We start from the raw sequence: 19,083 nt of genomic DNA on the forward strand, positions 1-19,083 counted from the left end.
TTAGCAGTCCTCTTATTCTCCATGACTGTTTGGTCACCCACATGTATGTCTTGCTCAAGGTCGTATATTTTAAATTGTTTTCTTGTGGCTCTATATGATCGTGATTTTTTTTATATTTACTCTTATATTTTAAGCTAAAGAACAGGTCCCAGTAAATAATAAATATTGGTTGAATTGTTGATGGTGATTGAATCAATACTGTATTAGAGTGAGTTCTTTGCTTTCTTTGTTCATTCTTCTGCATTACCCATATGTACATCACAGTTTCCTATTGAGTCTTATGTGTGTTTGTGAAAATTATAGAGGCCCTAGTGGATCCCTTGTACCTTATAAGGACCTTATAAGTAATGTTCAGTTTTCTCTAAAATCCCCCTGATGTTTTTCCCTAGTTTCAACAGAGCAGGCTGACTTTTTTTAAATAGTGAGCTTCTATATATAATCCCACATTCTTTTTACCGTATGCCAAAGATGGCATAATGCTACTGTTTTGTTTACCTACTGATACTACTTTTCTTTCTGTGACTTTTAAAAATATTGTCAATAAGCACAATGTAGCTTTTATTTTTTTAGTTTAGTTTTTAAAAACTTTGTGCTGGTGGGTTTCTCTAGTACTTTGTTTTTTTTGTTTTTGTTTTTAATAGAAGGATCATTTGGATAGTCTGTTCAGCTGTGCTTATGAAATACAAATTGATTTTAATGCTACCTTAAGCCATATAATAATTGAGATTTTTAAAAATTAGTAAAACATCCACAGTATTTCTCCTAAAGATAAATGTTGATGATTTTGGCATCATTGGCAAATTTAAACCTCAGTTTACCATTTCCTTCCACTGCATGAAGTAAATACTGTTTTGTGAAGGAAGACCATTCTTAACTACTTCAGTTGAAGAATTATGTCTAGTTTCTCCCTGTATATTTTTGGTAGTATCTATGTCTTTAATATGTATCCTGTGACCTGCAAATGTACTTTCTGTTGTGTCTGTTGCAAATATACCTCCATGCTGTGTTCCACTCACAAATGTTTGAACCTGGCTATGACCCTACTCAGAAGCAGCCTCCCATTCCATGTGAAAAGTCTCCAAGAAATGGTTTGAATGTGGAAAATCACTAATTGCAGCATTTCCTTGAAGGAAAAAACCCAACACAATATAACCAAGGGGTGATAATTAAACTTTGTCTCAGTTCATTGTTTTGTTTTATTTTTTAAGACAGACATGAGGCGTGTGATGATTTTGTTCACATTTGTCGCTGACCAGGAACCCCAGGGTAAGCAGAAGATTTCTATGAGGCAGGTCGTATTGACAGTGGTCAGAAGAGCTCCTGACACTCCTCCATTCACCGAGGAGGGAGCCCGAAACTGACATCTCCCGTTTGGGAGAGTGGCCAGTCTGTTGGAAGCAGGTGGAGGGATCGCCATTAACTCCCTGAACCCTGACTTTGTCCTGCTTTTTCCCAGTCTCTTTGTCATTGCTTCATCTCTTTGCTGGAATTATATTAGACAGGAAGGAGTTTTGACTTTTCTCTGTCACACTGATGAAGGCAACTGCAAAATGACAAGAATACAAGCTCCTATTTGCTTGAGAGTACAAGCTGTCTTTTGCATTGATAATACTTTATAGAAAGTGCTAAACTCTTCCAAGATTCTTTTCCATATATTAACTACTAATGTTAGAACAACCCAGTGAGTTAGCTAAGGGAGAGTAACATGCTTTTCCAAGATCATGCAGTGATTAAATAGCACCCAAGACCTTTCCCATTCCACTTGATAGTAGCAGTATATTGTATAATGTGCTGTGCCTCATCTGCAAAGTCACTTTTTTTGCTGTTATTTTGTATTCACAGTTGCTTCTCAACTCTCTTGGAGTTATGATTCTATCTCCATTTTCTGTCAAGTTGCTTGAAAGAATAATATTATACTTTTTGTCATTCTTTCCTTTACCCCAGCTTCTTCAGTCCAGCTTGTGCCTTAACACTTGCCAGGAACCTTTGACTGACCACAGCCTCCCTATCAGTCATCAGTGTTAGTGGCATTAGAGGTTTGCCCATGCCCTTTCCTTGGTGCCCTTGGAACTGCACTCCTTTGAGTTTCTTCTTTCAATGACTTATCCATGAATTATAATCCCAATTATGCTGCATCATCCCCCTTCTATGGCTGAAAAGTTCTGCCTTTAATCTTTTCCCCCGGCACATCCTTTTTTTTGTGATCTGTAATGTTTCAAAGTGTTACTTTGGTGAATATGCCTGCCAAGTGTACATCATTAGTCCAGGCCCCTTCTGGAGCTGGGTAATAGACAACTGCTGCTTTTCCCTCTGATAACACAGACTTTGTGTGTATATGCTAGACTTACACAATTATTAACTCATTTCACTCAGCAGACAGTATCTACACATGCAGAGTAAACACTAGTGGGGGAGGATATAGACATGGGTCCATTCAGAGCCTAGCCTGCAGGGGCTTGCAGTATAACAGAAAGTGATGTCTAAGGGTATCTGGGGGACCAGTAGGTTACCTTTGAGCCTGGTCTTCAAGATACACAAGTGGGCAAATGGGAAGATTGAAGGAAGAAAATAACCAAAGCCTGTGAAAGTGAAAGAATGGTAGGTTCATTTTGGACTGTGGAATGAAGTGGATAATTACACCCATATCTGATAACTAAAGCCTCAGTATTGGCATCAGCTGAGAAAGCAGGTGGAGGGGTGTGGGCAGTGGTAATTAACTTTTATGGAACATCTCCTCTGAGTCTGACAGTATATTTGGAGATATTCACAGGCTGGGATGTGGCTAGAGGTAGGATGTGTTCCTGGAACTGAAAATTCTGTAGAGAACATAGTACTTGTGAAGATGTGTTCCCAATATTGTAGTTTATTATCTAGGGCCAACGTATAGTCAGGGATTCATTTACTGGTATCTTTATTTTCTTGGCATTATTTGTAATTGTTCTACCAGTGATTAGCTTAACCCATATCCACCCGAGGCACAAAACAATCACTAAATAGGCTACTGGAACCCTTCACTAGGAAAATAAGGTGTTAATGCAGCAGAGTGCCCATAGAAACAAAACTAGGGTAGGGTTATGGCAGTGCCAAAGGAAGGTGTGCCTGTGCTTGGATTATCTAATACTTCTGTTATATGGGGATTGTTAAATTATCTTTGATTTTAGTACCTGTACCAAAGATAACAGCTCGGTGAACTGTTTGAATAAGGGCAGACCAGCTTGTACATCTGGAACTTTCTGGCTTGAAAATATATAATTTTTTCAGCCTAACTTAGTATATAGGATATGCTGTGAGTAGAAAGAACCTATTAAAATCACTGGGAACCAAAAATTATGGAAGGATTCCTAAGCTGCAAAATAAGAATGACTTGTATAAGGCAGCCAGGTCCACTTTTTTCTAGTGGTGTACATAAGCAACAGTAAAGAAATAGTGTGTCCGCCCCTGGGATTGGCATGACAGATCCAGTGTAAGGCCGAGGATTAAGTTCAGTCATTTTCATTAGCAGAGAGGATAACAAGATCTGGGATGTTTGTAATACAGATCTGAAGGAATAGGATGGCCTATGTGGCCTAAAATGCTAAAGCAGAAATTGCGGACCTTTGGCCTACGCAACTTACACTTCAACAGTTAAACCTTCTATTAAGCGAATATCTGATGGCACACCTTCATTTTTGAGCACCCATTGTGAGCCTGGTGATGCTAAGTCCCAGGGTTGATAGTGGTGAACAGATTAAGCCCAGCCCTTATGGGTTTGCAGTATGATGCAGGCAAACAGATGTTGCACACAGTTATACACATAAATTTAACTCCAGTTGTGGTGAAAGCTACGAAGGAAAAAGTACAGTAACAATGTAGAAAGAGTTAGAATAGGGGCAAGAGAGGATCATAGGAAGGATGGATGTGATCAGAGGATGATATATGCAAATATGGAAAAGTCACAGTAGAAGTCATAATTTGTGCAGTTAATATGATTGAACAATAATGAGGGGAGGGGAAGAGTAGGATTGACTAGGAAATCAGGAAGTGTTGCTCTGTGAGAATAACTTTTATAGAGATCTCAAGGATTGCTTGAAAGGTAACTATGAAGAGCTTGCATGGAATGTGGGGAGGGCTGTGAAGACATCAGAAATAGTGTGAGCAAAGATCCCAATACCAAACGGAGTTTAGTATTTAAGAACCAGGAGAAGTCTATGTGACCAGAGCACAGTGAAACAAACAGGTGACAAGCCCAAGGTGGAGGAACCAGGCCCCATGTAGCTCTGAGGCGCATGGCTGGGATTCTGAATTCTGTGCAAAAGATAAACAGCTAGCCATTTTACGTTAGGATAGGGATATTATTTTGGATTATAGGGCGGGGGGGGAGGACAGTGCAATCAAAAGATGTTTAAAAGTAGGAAGGGGGTAGAGGAAGTGATGTTATAGTGGAGGAATGGTGAAGTGTTGCTGCCTTAGAGATAAAAGAGCTAAAAAGCCAAAGTGGGTAGGTCCTAGAAATTTGAACATTTGTGAGGTTTTAAGCTGCTACATTTGTGATAATTTTTTATAGTGGCAGAGGGCTGTCAGGCTGTAGGATAGCACGGGACAGGAAGGTGATTTGGACCAAGTCGGTGGTAGTGGGAGAAAGATGTGTATCCATTCAAGCTGTAGTTTGGATGAAGAAGGCTAGGTTCTGGTTTAAGACAGCCAGGAAGAGGGAGATCTTTCACCAAGATGAGGGAGAGCGAAAAGGGAAAGAGAGAAGATATCAAGGTTTTTATTTTGGACCCAGTAGATTCACTGTGCTTGTCCAGTTTGAACATGGTCTCATTTTGTCCTCCAGAGGTTCCAGTGTTAAAGTCTTGGTCCTCAGGTGGGCACTGTTGGGAGGTGGTAGAACCTTTACAAGTTGAGGCCTAAAAAGAGGTCTTTAGGTTACTAGGGGCATGAGGTCATTCTCATATCACCCCTTGAGTTTTCACTGGAGGGTCATTTCAAGCGGAGGAAGTCTGGCTTTTTGTCCTTTCTGCCTCTGGTTGGAGGTGCCACATTTGCTTGCACTTAAACGTGTTCCCACCATCGCCACCTACCATCTACTCTTGGTGAGGAGACCTTTGGCAGTCTCAAGTGAGCTGATGTAGCTACCACGCCATTGAACTTCCAAAATTGTAAGCTTTTTCTTTGTAGTAATCTATGTCTGGCATTTTGTTATATAACAAAAAGCTAACTAATACCTGTACCTCTGAGGCATCAAGTAGTAAAATCAGAGAGGATGCTATTTGATAGGTAAACAGAACGAGGCTAGACCAGAAATTGAAATTTGGGCCTTAGCATGCATGGATAGTCTTTAAAATCATAAAAGTAGACCAGGGATCATGAGACCCCAGAAAAGTGTTTTTGAAACTTTCAGCATGTAAACTACTAGTTTTAAATAATGAAGCAGTATTTTTAAAATTAATGTGTTTAATGTCATTGAAAGGGGTGGGGCTTTTTTGTTTTTTTGCAGCCTCTTATGAGTGCGTGTATCTAATTTGATTATAGATAGCCTGAATGTAGTAGGTTAGACCCCAGACACTTTGGGATTTTTGTTTTTCTTTTACACTCTGTGCTTTACAGTTGTCAAGATTTGTAAATTGTACTTGCTGGCTCTGTAAAAGGTCTTGGACTATCAAGATCAAACACAGACTGAGAAATTATGGGAAGGTTTCTCCTTGAAGACTATTTTTGTCAGTGTCACATTGATAACCTTGTAATATTAAACAACTGTAGGTTCAAATTCTTTAACTACCTTGAATGTTTATAGCAGCAAATTGATTCTTAGGTCATTGACTATTTCAGTGTCTGGAAAGTGTTTCATGATGTTTATTGTAAATTTGAATATGTTGTTTATATGTACATAAATAGTAATCAGTCTCAGTGATGAGTAAAGAAACAGGTTGTGAGAAGGAATCACCTTTCAGCAATCGAGTGAATAGCAGCATAGTTTAGTGACTTAGAAAATATGATCTTTTATTCTCAGCATTAAAAACGATATGTTCAGATTATTTAAAATTCTTAATATATTTCTGCTGTACTCCGCACAAACAGGCCTTTGGAAATCATTGAATGACTTTGTTGGTATCATCAGCATTATGAATAAGTGTTTTTTCTCATTTCTATCTTCAGAAATGAGTGTCAGCACTTTTTTCCTTGATGGCTAACAGACTAAAGTGGGAAGAGTAATCTTGCAAACATTGCCATTTCTTTCTACATCTGAGGTGTCACAGATCAAATGGTCACAGCTTCCTTTTTCAGAAACTGGAAAAGGAAAAATGAGTTGAACTCAAACAAGAGCAAGGGACTAATAAAGGATAGGGTAGACTTCATTGAAGTAGACAGTGGTGAAAATTGTTAAGTCAAAAGCTGGTTGAGAACATCAGTAGAATTGATGACCCTGGAGGCAGACACATCAGGGAAAAAAGAAGGAGGAAACAACCAGTATTGAGTATGAGAAAGGTAACATACTCTATTCTGAAGACATTATAAGGATAATAATATATTATAAAGAACTTTATGTCAGGTCATTATGGTAGCTTAGATGAAATGGACATACTCTGAGAAAAATACAAACTACCAAAGCTAACTCAAAAATAAATACTGGCAGGGCTGAGGCAAGAGAATTACAAGCTTGAGCCCAGCCTGAGTAACTTAGTGATGCAGCAAGAACCTGTCTCAAAAAAGTAAAACATCCTGGAGATAGAGCTCAGTGCAAAGGCCTTGGTTCAAACTCCAGTACCACAAAGGAGAAGAAGAAATGGATAATATAAATAAACTAATACATGTTCAAGAATTTGCATTTGTGAACATTTATCTCAAAGGAAACTCTACATCCTGAAGATTCACTGGTGAATCTTCCAAATATTAAGGAATAAGTATAGTAATACTATGAAAAGTTACCTAAAAGTGAAGAGTAGTAATTTTATAGCTCATTCTAAGAAGCTACATACCTGGTACCAAAATCAGTTAAAGATAACTGCAGGTCACTCAATATTTTACTTGAACATAGATGCAAAAATTTTAAAAAATTTTAGCAAGTCAAATTTAACAATATATCAAAGGATTAATATATCATGACCCAAAGTGTGTTTATGCGAAGAATACAAGGGACTGAAATCAGTGTAACTCACTATATAAGCAAAGTAGAATGAAAAAAACCATATGATCACTTCAAACCATGCAGAAAAAGCATCTGACAAAAATGCAATATTTGTTCTTGATAAAATTCTCAGAAACCATAGAAGGAATTTGCTCAGCCTTACAGTGGAATGTTCAGAAGTGGGTTGACTCAGCTGGCTGGAATTGCTCAAACTCCCAAGTTGCACATTCCCAAGAAAAGCTTGTTTCCGTGATTGTCCTTTTCCTAGTTCCAGGGAACCCAAGTTCTTGAAATGCTTTGTCTTAAAAGCTCAGGATTTAGCTCAGTTGGTTCTGCCACATGCTTTGCAAGCATAAGGTCCCGAATTCTATCCCCTGTACCATAACAAACAAAGAATGTGACTTTATTCATTGGCATAGGAAAAGACTTTATGAACAAATCTTCAGTAGCATGGGAATTAGCACAAAGAATCAGCTACTGGGATCTCATCTTATTAAAAAGTTTCTGCACTGCAAGAGAATCCAATAGAGTTAAAAGACAACCTACAATGTGGGAAAAAAAAGTTTCACCAGCTAATTTTCACTCAGACAAAGGTATATCTAGAATATACAAAGAACTCAAAAAATCAGACCCTCCCAAATATAAAGACCCCATTAAAAAATGGGCATTGGAAATGAACAGACATTTCTCGGACAAAGAAGTAAAAGCAGCAAATAAACATAAGAAAAATGTTCAACATCACCGATCGTTTGAGAGATGCAGATGAAAACAACACTGAGATTCCACCTCTTCCCAGAGAGACAGGCTGTTATCAAGAAATCAGCCAGTAACAAATGCTGGTTGGTGTTCTGAGGAGAAAGGAACCCATCTCCATTGTTGGTTGGAGTGAAAACTGGTGCAACCTCTGTGGAAATCAATATGGAGATTCCTCAAAAAACTAGGATTAGAGGTTCCATTTGGCCAGCTATCCCTCTTCTATCTTTCCAAAAGAATTTAAAAAATCATACCACAGTGATATATGCACACTCATGTTTATAGCAGCACTGTTTGTAATAGCTAAAACTTGGTAACAGCCCAATTACCCATCAGCTGGAGACTAGATAAAGAAGATATGGTTTTTCTATAAAATGGAGTACTACTCAGCCATGAAGAATAAGAAACTAGAGTCATTTTTAGGAAAATGGATGCATATTGAGGCCATACTCTTAAGTGAAATAAATAGGACTCGCATGTAAATACTGAATAGTTCTCTGGTGTGAAAAACTAAAAGTGTAAATAAGGTTCAAATTGTATAATTGCTAATGTGAAATAGGAAGAAAAAGGGTAAAGGAGTAGGAGAATTGGGAAAGGAAAGAAGGGAAAAGAAAAAATATGAGAAAAGGAAAAAATGGAAACAAAGTTTTTGTAAATAGGGAAAGGTGGAGGGGGTGAAGGGAGGGCAGGAGTATGGGAGAAAAATAAGAACCAAGATACATCATGTAAAGGTATAAGATCCCAATGACAAATGTACTGTATTGTATACCTAAAAAGTACTGATAAAGTCAATGGGGGCGGGGAGAAAGAAATGGTTTGTCTTATATAGCAAGTGGAAGGTCCTGCATTACATCCCAGGTACCAAAAAAACAAAAAACAAAAAAACAAACAAACAAAAAAACCCAAAACCAAACAACAGCAACAAAAAATCAAAAAACCAAAAACAAAACCCAAAAAACAAACAAAAACCAAGAATGTATTTATATATTTGAGTATTCAGGCCTTGAGCCATATTGTACTAGTTTGTACAGATAGTTTATGCTAGCGGTATGGTTTATGGTGAACATCTTTCCATCTGGGGATCTTGAGCTTTAGTAACAGATCAGTCACACAGGTGTCTTATGCATGTGTGTCTGATACTTAGTAAAAATCCAGGACACCTAGACACAGGTGAGCTTCCTTGGTTGACAACTGTATTATCCCACATGCTAGCTGGGAAAATTAAGTGTGTTCTTTTTGACTCCTCTGGGGGAGAAACATTTGGAAGCTTGTACATGATTTATTTTGCACTTCACCTCCTGTGCTTTTTCCCTTTGCTGATTTTACTCTTTATCCTTTTATTGTATTAAACTGCAACTGTAAGTAGAAAACTTCTTAGTCCTATGAGCCCTTCTAGCAAATCTTGGACCCTGGGGAGGCATCTACAGAACATCTACATTTGATATCAACTTAATAGCAAAAGAATGAGTACTTTCTCCCTAAGATCAGGAGCAAGGCACTTAATACTTATTCTTTATTCAGCATTGTATTGGAGGTTCTAATCAATACAAATATACAAGAACAAGAAATAACAGACATGTACATGCTAGAAGAGGGAGTGAAGCTATTTTTATTCAGATATGATACCTTTATAGAAAAATCTGATGAAATCTCCATACAGTTCCTAAAATTAATAAGTTAATAAGATTACTGGATACAAAAGCAATATCAAACATCAGTATGTCTGTGTACTAGCAACATACAATCAGAAATTGACTTAAAATACAATCTCACTTACAATAGTATAAAATGTGAAATATTTAGGCATGAATCTTGCATAAAAGTTGTGAAAAATTTACACATCAAAAGCATTACTGAAAAACATTTAAGAACACCTATGTAAGTCAAAAGATATAACTTGTGGGTCAGAGGTTGAAAGATTCAGTGCAATCCCAATCAAAATAGTACAGTAATGCCTTTGGGGCTGGGAGACAACCCCCTTCTGCTCACCTGAATTTGGGCAACACCCCAGGGATATTCCTCCTAAGAAAAGCAGAACTGAAAATAAGGGTGCATGAAATCTCTATAGCTCTAGGCCAGAGCACATGTGCAGATTTCGTGGTTTGACCTTTTTGCTACTTGAACCTCTTTAAAAGTTCATACCTATGGACTGAATCTCATGCATGTGATTTAATCAGAGTGAACCCTGGGACAGGCACATGTACTGTCCTGCCCCTAAAATGACTCAGCACCTTGTCCATCATTTCTGTCAATCATATCCAGAGACAGAATAATTTGTGCCAGTTTTTTGTTTCTGCTGGCACAGACCTACCTTTCCTGGGTATACTATTCTGTTATCTTTAATAAATAGAGCTGCTTTTTCTTTTATCATTGGATGTACACTTGGAATTCTTTGCTTGCCATACACAAGATCCTGGAATCTATATGGTGGATCCATACCATGGTATCAAAAGCTCGAAGGGTCAAGAATGGCCCAAGCAATTTCAGGGCTGGGGATTTAGCTCAGTGGTGCCACTGCCTGCCTCGCAAGTGAAGGGACCTGAGTTCCATCCCAGCCCCCTACCCCCCCAAAAAAAACAAAGAATAGCCCAAGCAGTTTTGAAAAAAAAGAGATTTTTGAGAGCTAACATACCTGAGTTAGAGTCAGTATGAGCCAAGTAATGAGATCAGTGCAATATTGGCATCAAGATACAGAAATTGACAAATGGAACAGCGTCAAGAAATAAACCCATGAACATAGTTGTTGTTGTTTTTAATTAGGGTAAAATTCCACGGAAAAAGGATAATTGAAAGAAACTGGTGCCTGCCAAAGATCAACTCTGCACATGGACAGAGCTCCTATGAGAGATTTTATTATAGGGCCACAGGGAGGAAAGGGAACAAAGGAGAGGAGGAGGGAGAAAGGGAAGGAGCTTGGTTATATAGTGGGTGACTGGTGCAGGTGGGTTGGGGATTGTGTCAGCTGCACAGGCAGCCACTCAGGGGCCACGCTTGGGCATCCATTCCTTATATGGACAAGCCTTGTTTGTGCATCTGACCAGTGATGTGTGACGTAGGACATGGAAACTTTAAGGTTAAGAAGGAAGTTACTTATCAGAATGGCAGCAGCCATTCCAAGGCACTTACCTTACATTCCTCCCTTTTTTGTTTGTTATGGCCTCAGGAAGAGGGATGAAGTATCTGTCTTCTGTAGCTACTTCCTGCTGAAAAGGGACAGATGTGGGGTGATTAGAGGCCAGAGGGAGGGATTTCTAGTCTATCATGTCTTGTCTTTGTTTGGGCAACATAGCTGTTGGAGGGCTGCTTGTTTAGGAGCATCAAGGAGGGCAGTGATGGTAAGATCATGGAGTAGTGGGTGCTGATCTAGGCCTGTTTAGTAGCTTGAGGGGCAGCACAACTGTGGGGAGGGAGAACTGAAATGGCAAAGAAAGAATTGAATTAGCCATATCCTGAAAGTATGTGTGTGTGTTTGTGTGTGTGTGTGTGTGTGTGTGTGTGTGTGTGTGTGTGTATGGCAGATGGAGGGGGCCTTCCCTGGCAATAATAAAAAAATATAGCACTGCCAAGGAGTTAAATGCATAATTTTTCCTTTTAATCGAGGAGCATGTGTAATTGGGAAGGTGATTGGATGGCAGAACAGATGGACCAAAAGTCTAGTGTGGAAGTTGGGTAGGAACCAGACATGATTTATATTTCCCAGGTGTCAATTGAGAACCACAGACTCATTTTTGTGGGAACTGCAGTATCCTGGGAGTAGAACTAAATTGTCTCTGCCATGATACTCAGCACAGAAAGGGCAATCTTTGGGTGAGTATGACAAGTGGTAGATCAGGTCTTTTTGAGTAGGCAACAGGTATTGTGAGATGTATAAAAAGAATTGTGTGTTCCACATTTGGGGTTGGGAGAGTTTTTGGGCCATTGGGAGATTTTAATCAAATGGCTCAACTCGTACCTATGGGGGTGGGAGTGTAAGCCAGCAGATAATGAGAAGGGTATAGAAGGATTTTTTTTTTTACTAAAATCTTGGAGGGTTTTCTGGTAGAAATGTTCGTTAACCAATCTAAGATCCCATCCACTGATCTTTTTTGAGGATAGAACCAATGGAGGTCCTGTTGTAGTTGAGTTATGAAGTCAAGAAACCCTAGCCAGATCTGGATCCACATCATGGGGCTTTATCCAGAAGGTGGGTGGGCTGGTGAAGTGGTCACTTCCTGTAAGATAAGCTGATTGACTATCTGATTAGACATTTTTCAGATTTGATTTTGGAGGAATTGGAGTAAGCAGGGGATAACTATGGCCAGAATGAGGATGTAAAGGAGGGTCAAGAACAGAGATTATGATGTCCATTGACATCTGAGATATAAGAATAGCCTATTATGTTCCGTAGCCCTGGAATTTTATCTCTGCCTTAAATGAAATGTAGAAAAATGTGTAACCTTGAGATACAGAGACCCATTTACTTAGTAAGTAACCCCCCCATAAAAAAACTTGTACTGTTTTAGAATCAAATTAACTCCCAGTTAGCTTGTAGATACAGAAGGAAGACAAAACCCAATGAAAGGTTTTTGTTTTTGTTTTTGTTTTTTTTACAGATAAGCAAACTTGACTACCAAAGTTAGAACTCACACATCTATTTTACAATAGTTAAAACAGCAAAACAAACAGGGGCCTATTATGGCCAGAAGACATATGCAGGTCAGCAGGCCCAATAAAGGAAGTAGCCATGGCATAATCTGCTGGAGCCAGGAGTAGTCTTGGGTCATTCCTCACGTAACCCATTGTTTTTAAAGTTTTTGATGTATTGTCGTAATTTTTAACTTTTGCCTGGACTATGCCTGGTTGGTTACCAAAATAACACTCTTTACCTAGAACCTGTTATGTTTTCCCTTGGGCTGCTTGTTAGTATGTCAAGGGCACATCTATTTTGGAGCAGGACAACTGCTAGGGAATTAATCTGGTGCTGGACTGTGTTTAGGGATTGGCTTATTTTGTTCATGTTTTGTTTTTTTTTTAAGATATCTATTGATGATGCCTGATAGAAATGTGTAGCAGTAGAGATGTAAGCTATACCCATCACCATGCCAGTGAGGACCCCCACTTTTATCAAGAAGGGGACCAGGAAGAGGGCCGCCCTCTTGTTGACCTTTGATCCTGGGAGGATCCTTTCAAACATCTGGGATTCCATATAGATGGTCAAGGGGGGCTGAGAAACACTATATAACAGAAAATTTTAGTTCATTTGAGGCATCAGAGTGCCTCCTGGCTACATATGAAGTATAGGCCATTGGATAGTCAGATGGGGTGCTCTTCTGAGATAAAGAGGGAGTAAGTAAGGCAAGTGATATCATTTTTCCCTGTGCATGTCAGGTTAGTGGTTTGTGTAGGGAATGGGCGACCTGTAGCAAAGGGTCCCAGAACTGTGGATAAATTGCCAGTATTTGAGACAGGTTAAAATCTAGGGGGATGGGAATTGGAATGAATGAATGGGGGTAAACAGACATAAACATCTAACAGTCTGAGATATTGACAGGGAGATAGTAGAGGGTGGTATTATATAGGTGTTGTAGCCTTGTTTTGAGACTGGGTTATCTGGCTTACCACTTGGAGATCGAGGTGGAGCAGTGGGCCTCAAAAGTCTATCACTAGTGCCTGTTTATTGACTGTCTCTTTTGGTTATTCTTTTCTGCTGGGTGTTTAAGACTGATTTAAAGTGAGACCTGTGTTAATCAATATGAACCTCTTGCTATCCGCCAAGGTCAATTAAGTCTCTTTAGGCATTATTTTGAAACCATGCGTAGAGCCTCTCAGCTCTTCTCTCAGTGTCAGCCATTAGGATGGGTCATGGCCTTGCTCTTGACCATGGTGCTTTTAGTGAAAGTATGGGAGATTTTTTTTTTTTTGGTGACCCTCCTTTAGCACACATTACATATGTCCTCTGGTGTCCAGCAGTCTCTCTGTTCAGGAGGTTGGGTGACGTACCAAGGATGTAAGATGTAGAAAAGATTCCTTTATACCTTGGATCTTTGATGACCTTGGAGGGCCAGAGCCAAAATATTGGTGGTCTTCTTAGCCCAGTTAGCTTTTAGTGTTGGTATTTGCCCTTTGGTGGTTGAACACCCAGAAGAGAAGATCACTGACATAAGTAGTACAGTAGGAGCATAACTATCATAACTTTATCTAGGTAGCAAGCACCCTGGAATCTAAAATACAGTTAGAGGGCTATTATTTTTATCAATCATGGTTGTTTTAATGGTTGATTTCCTGTAGAATATTAGCAGAAAAAAACTTGTAATCAGGAGCCACACATAATAATAATATTTTAGCACAACAATCATGATGACATTATCTTTGCAACAAATTTAGATATGTATCTTAGTATAAAATAGCCGTTGTTAAATGTATTTATTTTTCTAAATACATAAAACAAAAACAAAAACACCCAAGAAACTTACTTAAGTTATTACCTTTTGATAGGATGCCATCTAAGGAAAGTGTATGGACCTACAAATGTACCTGTAATTATGAGTAGGTGGAGCAGAAGAGAAGGGCAAATACCTGGATCAAAAGGTTATTGTCATAAACAATATGTTGGAGTACCTGCATGGTCAGACAACATGAATACATTTTGTATACCAGAAAAATAGCAATAATAATTACTGTAATTATGTGAAATTTTATGTCTTTTAATGTAGCTTGGTACTAAAAGGATCTTTTAAAAAAATAACTTTTTTTACAGAAAATATTATATTTTGAAGATGACCGTAAACATATTACAATTACATATTTAGAACTCAACCCTTTGATGATAACCAATGTAAACATTTTATAAAAACACATTTAATGAGGCATATCTTCCCATAAGGCTGTGAAAATTATTGGGGCTCCCAGTATTGAACAAAGACCAGAATAAATTTTTCTGAGCAGCTGATTCTTTATTTACCAATAGGAGTGTACCCTAACCTAAAAGTTTATATTTAATTATCTGACAATTTTTTATTTAACCTGTAAAACCAGGTTGTAGAAATTAACAATCTAGTTGTATCTTTGATGTCATTTTGATAAAAGAACATAATTGGACAAACACCTCGAAACAATTAGACACAGGCAAACATGTAAGACAATTTATGAATCTAGAGTACACCCAAATGTATTTGGCCAACTGAATTATAACAGCTCTTTTAATTTAGGCTATCCAAACTTTTGTAGGTCAATTAACAGAGATCTCATGTAATTAGGATGAGAAAGAATAAAAGTGCTTTATAACAGTAGCGTAATCTTGTGTTATAGTTATTGTCAGAAGTCTGTAAGCAGAAACTAGAGAGAAGGTCAAGTTAATCCATAATTACAATTTTAAGAATTTGTAATGTAAAATAAATGTTTTAAACACATCAATTAAACATCTAGAAACCAAACACCATCAAACATTATTTTAAGTTGAAGACAAAAGGTACATTTGTCAGTTAGCCAGAGGAGGGAATGATAACATAGTTCCTGCCTTGAGGTGGATGTAGGGTCAGAGTTGCTATATGGTGGAGGTTTACAGGATGGCGGGAGAGAAGAAGAGGAACTTGGAGGAGGGGAGGGGTGGGCAGGATGGTGAGGTCTCTGAAAGCAGTAAGGAGGAGGCTCATTTGTTGGATCAAATTCTTCAGAGGCAGAGGGAGAGCTTAAGGTCTTAGCAGCAGGCTAACAGGAAGAACAGAGGGAAGGCTTAGTTTTTAAGAAGGAAAAACCCTGAATATAGGGAATCTCACTCCATTTGCCCGCGTGCTCACAGAACTTGTAAAGATCCTGGATAAGTGAGGGATCGAAAGCCATTAGGTGGCCACTTATTTTGGTTATCTAACAAATTGGGGCCAAATTTGGGTAGAAAGCCTAATAAGGCATTTAGGTTCCAGGTCAGGCTTGAGGCCAAGAGCCATGAGATTTTTGAGGAGGTAGCCTAGGGTGGAGTCTGCTGGAATGGATTGTTCCCATCTCTTGGCAGAGAAGGGAAACTTCTGTTGCTGCTCACTAAGGCATCCTGGAGTGAGGGACAGAGAGTCGCGAGAGTAGAGGCACCGTGTGAGAGGGTCGTCACCACTCAGGCTGAAGCCAGGCCAAAGGGTTGTAGGAGACTTGGGACCTGAGCTTAGGAATTTTGAGTGAGAGGCCAGGAGAAGCTGAGAACATGCCAACTGTCATAGAGGGAGGGGAAGGCTGCACCATGGGGATCGAAACCCAGACCAACAAACCTGCAAGTAAAGTCTGGTTAATTACCTATTAGTGAGGCCAGTGGTGGGCATGGAGAGGCATCTGGGTGAATGGACATGAGTTGTCAGGTGGGAGGTTTGGGGCACTAAGGCTTGGGATCTCTAAGCCTGTGGTGTTAAAGCTGGGAGCTGGGTAGCACCCAATTTGAGTCATGGCACCAATGAAAGAAATCAGCGCCTGCCAAGATCACTCCACACACCAACAGGGCTCATATGAGAGATTTTACTGTAGAGCCACTGTGACATGGTGGCCCGCTTGGCAGAAAGGGAACAAAGGAGAGGCGGATGGAGCTGGGGAAGGGGCTCGGTTATATAGTGGGTGACTGGTGCAAGTGGGTCAGGGATTGTGTTAGATGCACGGGCAGCCACTCAGGGGCTATTCTTGGACATTCATTCCTTATACAGACCAGCCTTGTTCATGCATTGGTTTTATCTATGACTGGTGATCTGTGATGTAGTACATGGAAACTTTAAGGTGAAGAAGGTAAACTTACTTATCAGAATGGCTGCAGCCATTCCAACACACTTAATTTATAATAATTGTTTCCATAAATGGTATTGGAACAATCAGATACACACATACAAGCAAAAAATGAACTTCAAACTTTGTACCATTTAAGTTTTAATGAACAATGGGCAATAGACTTGAATACAGAACCTAAAAGTACCTATTTCTAGGATAAAAATTTGTGTAGTTTAGGTAAAGATTCCTTAACTACAAAACAGGACTATGATGCATAAAAGAAAAAAGTCAACAAATTGGACTTCATCAAATTTAAATACTATTAAAAACACTTAGGAAAATTAAAAGGTAAGCTATAGACTCAAGAAGATAATTATAAAGTGTATGTATCTTGGACCCAATTAAGAGCTCTCAAGTTACACACACACACAAAGGAAACATCCCAATTTTTTAAAAAAGAAAAGCTAAAGATTTGAACAGAAACCTTACCAAAAAAGACAACATAATAAGTGCATGAAAAGATGCTAAACAATGTTACTTAGGGAAATGCAAATTAAAACCATAATAAGTTCATACTATATATTGATCCATCCAAGACTTGAAGAGGACATGGATTAACTAGAACTCATACACTTCTGGGGGAAATGTAAAATGATTCACCTATGTTAGGAAAGTTTATTAGTTACTTAGAGATGTAGGCACACCTTCTCTATGATCCAGCCATTGAACCTCTAGGCTGTTAGGTATGTTACTTAAGAGAAAAGAAAGCATATGTCTATAGAATACATCATATAATGTTATGGCAGCTTTAGTTGTAATAGTAAAAGCTGGAAACAACCTGGAGTGTCTATCAGTAGGTGAATGGACAAATCATGATGCATACAATGGAATACTGCTCAGCAATCAAAGTAATTAATTCTTGATACACATGGGAGTATGGATGAATCTCAAAGTAATCATGCTGAGTTAAGCCGTTTTTGTTACGAATTTTTGTTGCATTCTTTTTCTGTATATATTGAGTGATTCTGAATGTCTTGGTTACTTTTCTTGAAAACAATCAACACCCGAAATTAAAGGAGGGAATGTTTATTTTGGCTCACAGTTTATAGGCATTTCTGTCCATAGTTGGCTGGGTCCATGGCAGGTAGCATGGTAGGGGGACATCGCAGAGGAGAAACAGACCATGGAATAGTAGGCAGGAGACAGCAAGCAGCAAAGCTGCAACAGCAAACCTCCCATCCAGGCTACAAGTCTTTTTGGGGGGCACTACCCACACCCAAAGTGAGCCTTCCCGTTATCCACATCCAGAACTATGCTAAATCGATTTAGTTAACATGTCCTGAATCCCAGAGCCCACAATGTAGATCCATCCACCTTTGAAAAGCTCCACCAATGACCACACAAGGCTTTAGTTTGGGGGCATCTAGATACAAGCCATAACAATAAGTTTTCTTTTTTACTCTAATAGTCATATATCCTAGTATGCTCAGATAACCATAACCGAATATCAGCCTGGCTTACAAACAGCAATTATTTCTCACAATTCTAGAGGGTAGGAGATTAAAGATCAAGGCATTGGCAAATATGGTGACTACTGAGAACCTTCTTCCTGGTTCATACATAGTTGTCTTGCAGAGTCTTCACATGGCACATAGCACAAGGGGGTCTCTCTTATAGGGTCACTAGTACCATTCGTGAAGGCTATTCACTATTGACTTAATCACTTCCTAAAGAGCCTATCTCCAAATATACTAGGGTTGAAATGTCAAATTATACAGTTTTGGAAGACACCGTTTAGAACATTTTGCCTCTTTAGAACATTTGCCTCCCCTACATTCATGTCCTTGCATGCAAACTAGGTTCATTTCATCCCAGACATTCTCAAAAGTTCTTGACTTACCTAATCAGATGTGGGTGAGAATCAGTGTATGATTCCTCTTCACCTAATCCTGTCTAGATGTGACCCAGTGTATTCCAGCATACAACCCTGAAATAAGCATAGCATAGATATTCTTTTTTTTATTTTTATTGAGGTTATTGGTACAATCTAGGTATACAATACAATTACATTCATCATTGGGATTCTGTACCTTTACATAACAGGTCTTGATTCTCATTTTTCCCCTTTTCCCTGCCCTCCCTTCACCCCCTCCTCCCCTCCCCATTTACAAACACTTTATTTCCATTTTTTCAGTTTCTCATATTTTTTTCCTCTCCCTTATTACCTTTCCCCCACCCTTCCCACTTCCCCTATACCTTTAGCCCTTTACTTCCTATTTCACATTATTAATTATCTCATTAGGATCCTGTGTACTATTACAGTTTTTCACACCACAGAAACTATTCGGTATTTCAGTTAAAGAAATCTCTGTATGAACATTAAAAATAGGGAATCCTAAAATAAAACTAAAAAGGAAAGTAAAAGAGAAAAGGCAATGATGTAACATCAAAATAATCCTTAATTCTGGAGATGAAAATGGTCCCTGAACATATTTAAATTGCTTCTC

The 19,083-nt window shown here is 38.8% G+C and overlaps 1 protein-coding gene and 1 long non-coding RNA gene across 5 annotated transcripts in view; one reads left to right on the forward strand and one right to left on the reverse strand.

The window, feature by feature from the left end:
* Parp11 (poly(ADP-ribose) polymerase family member 11) overlaps positions 1-19,083 on the forward strand; it is a 67,224-nt gene that overhangs the window by 1,478 nt on the left and 46,663 nt on the right. The window lies entirely within an intron of this gene.
* Positions 1,483-19,083, reverse strand: part of LOC104853569 — a 29,554-nt gene continuing 11,953 nt past the window's right edge. The window contains exons 2-4 of one of the 2 annotated variants that reach the window (XR_777823.2): positions 18,477-18,563; positions 10,988-11,064; positions 1,483-1,543 (exon numbers count right to left, since the gene is read on the reverse strand). This is a non-coding gene — a long non-coding RNA (uncharacterized LOC104853569). Of the gene's footprint in view, positions 1,544-10,801; positions 11,065-18,476; positions 18,564-19,083 lie in introns of those variants that run through there. The other variant, XR_777822.2, reaches the window with a different exon arrangement.

The sequence above is a fragment of the Fukomys damarensis genome, unplaced genomic scaffold, assembly GCF_012274545.1.
Source record: "Fukomys damarensis isolate Sample0158 unplaced genomic scaffold, DMR_v1.0_HiC HiC_scaffold_19, whole genome shotgun sequence".
Taxonomy (NCBI): Eukaryota; Metazoa; Chordata; class Mammalia; order Rodentia; family Bathyergidae; genus Fukomys; species Fukomys damarensis.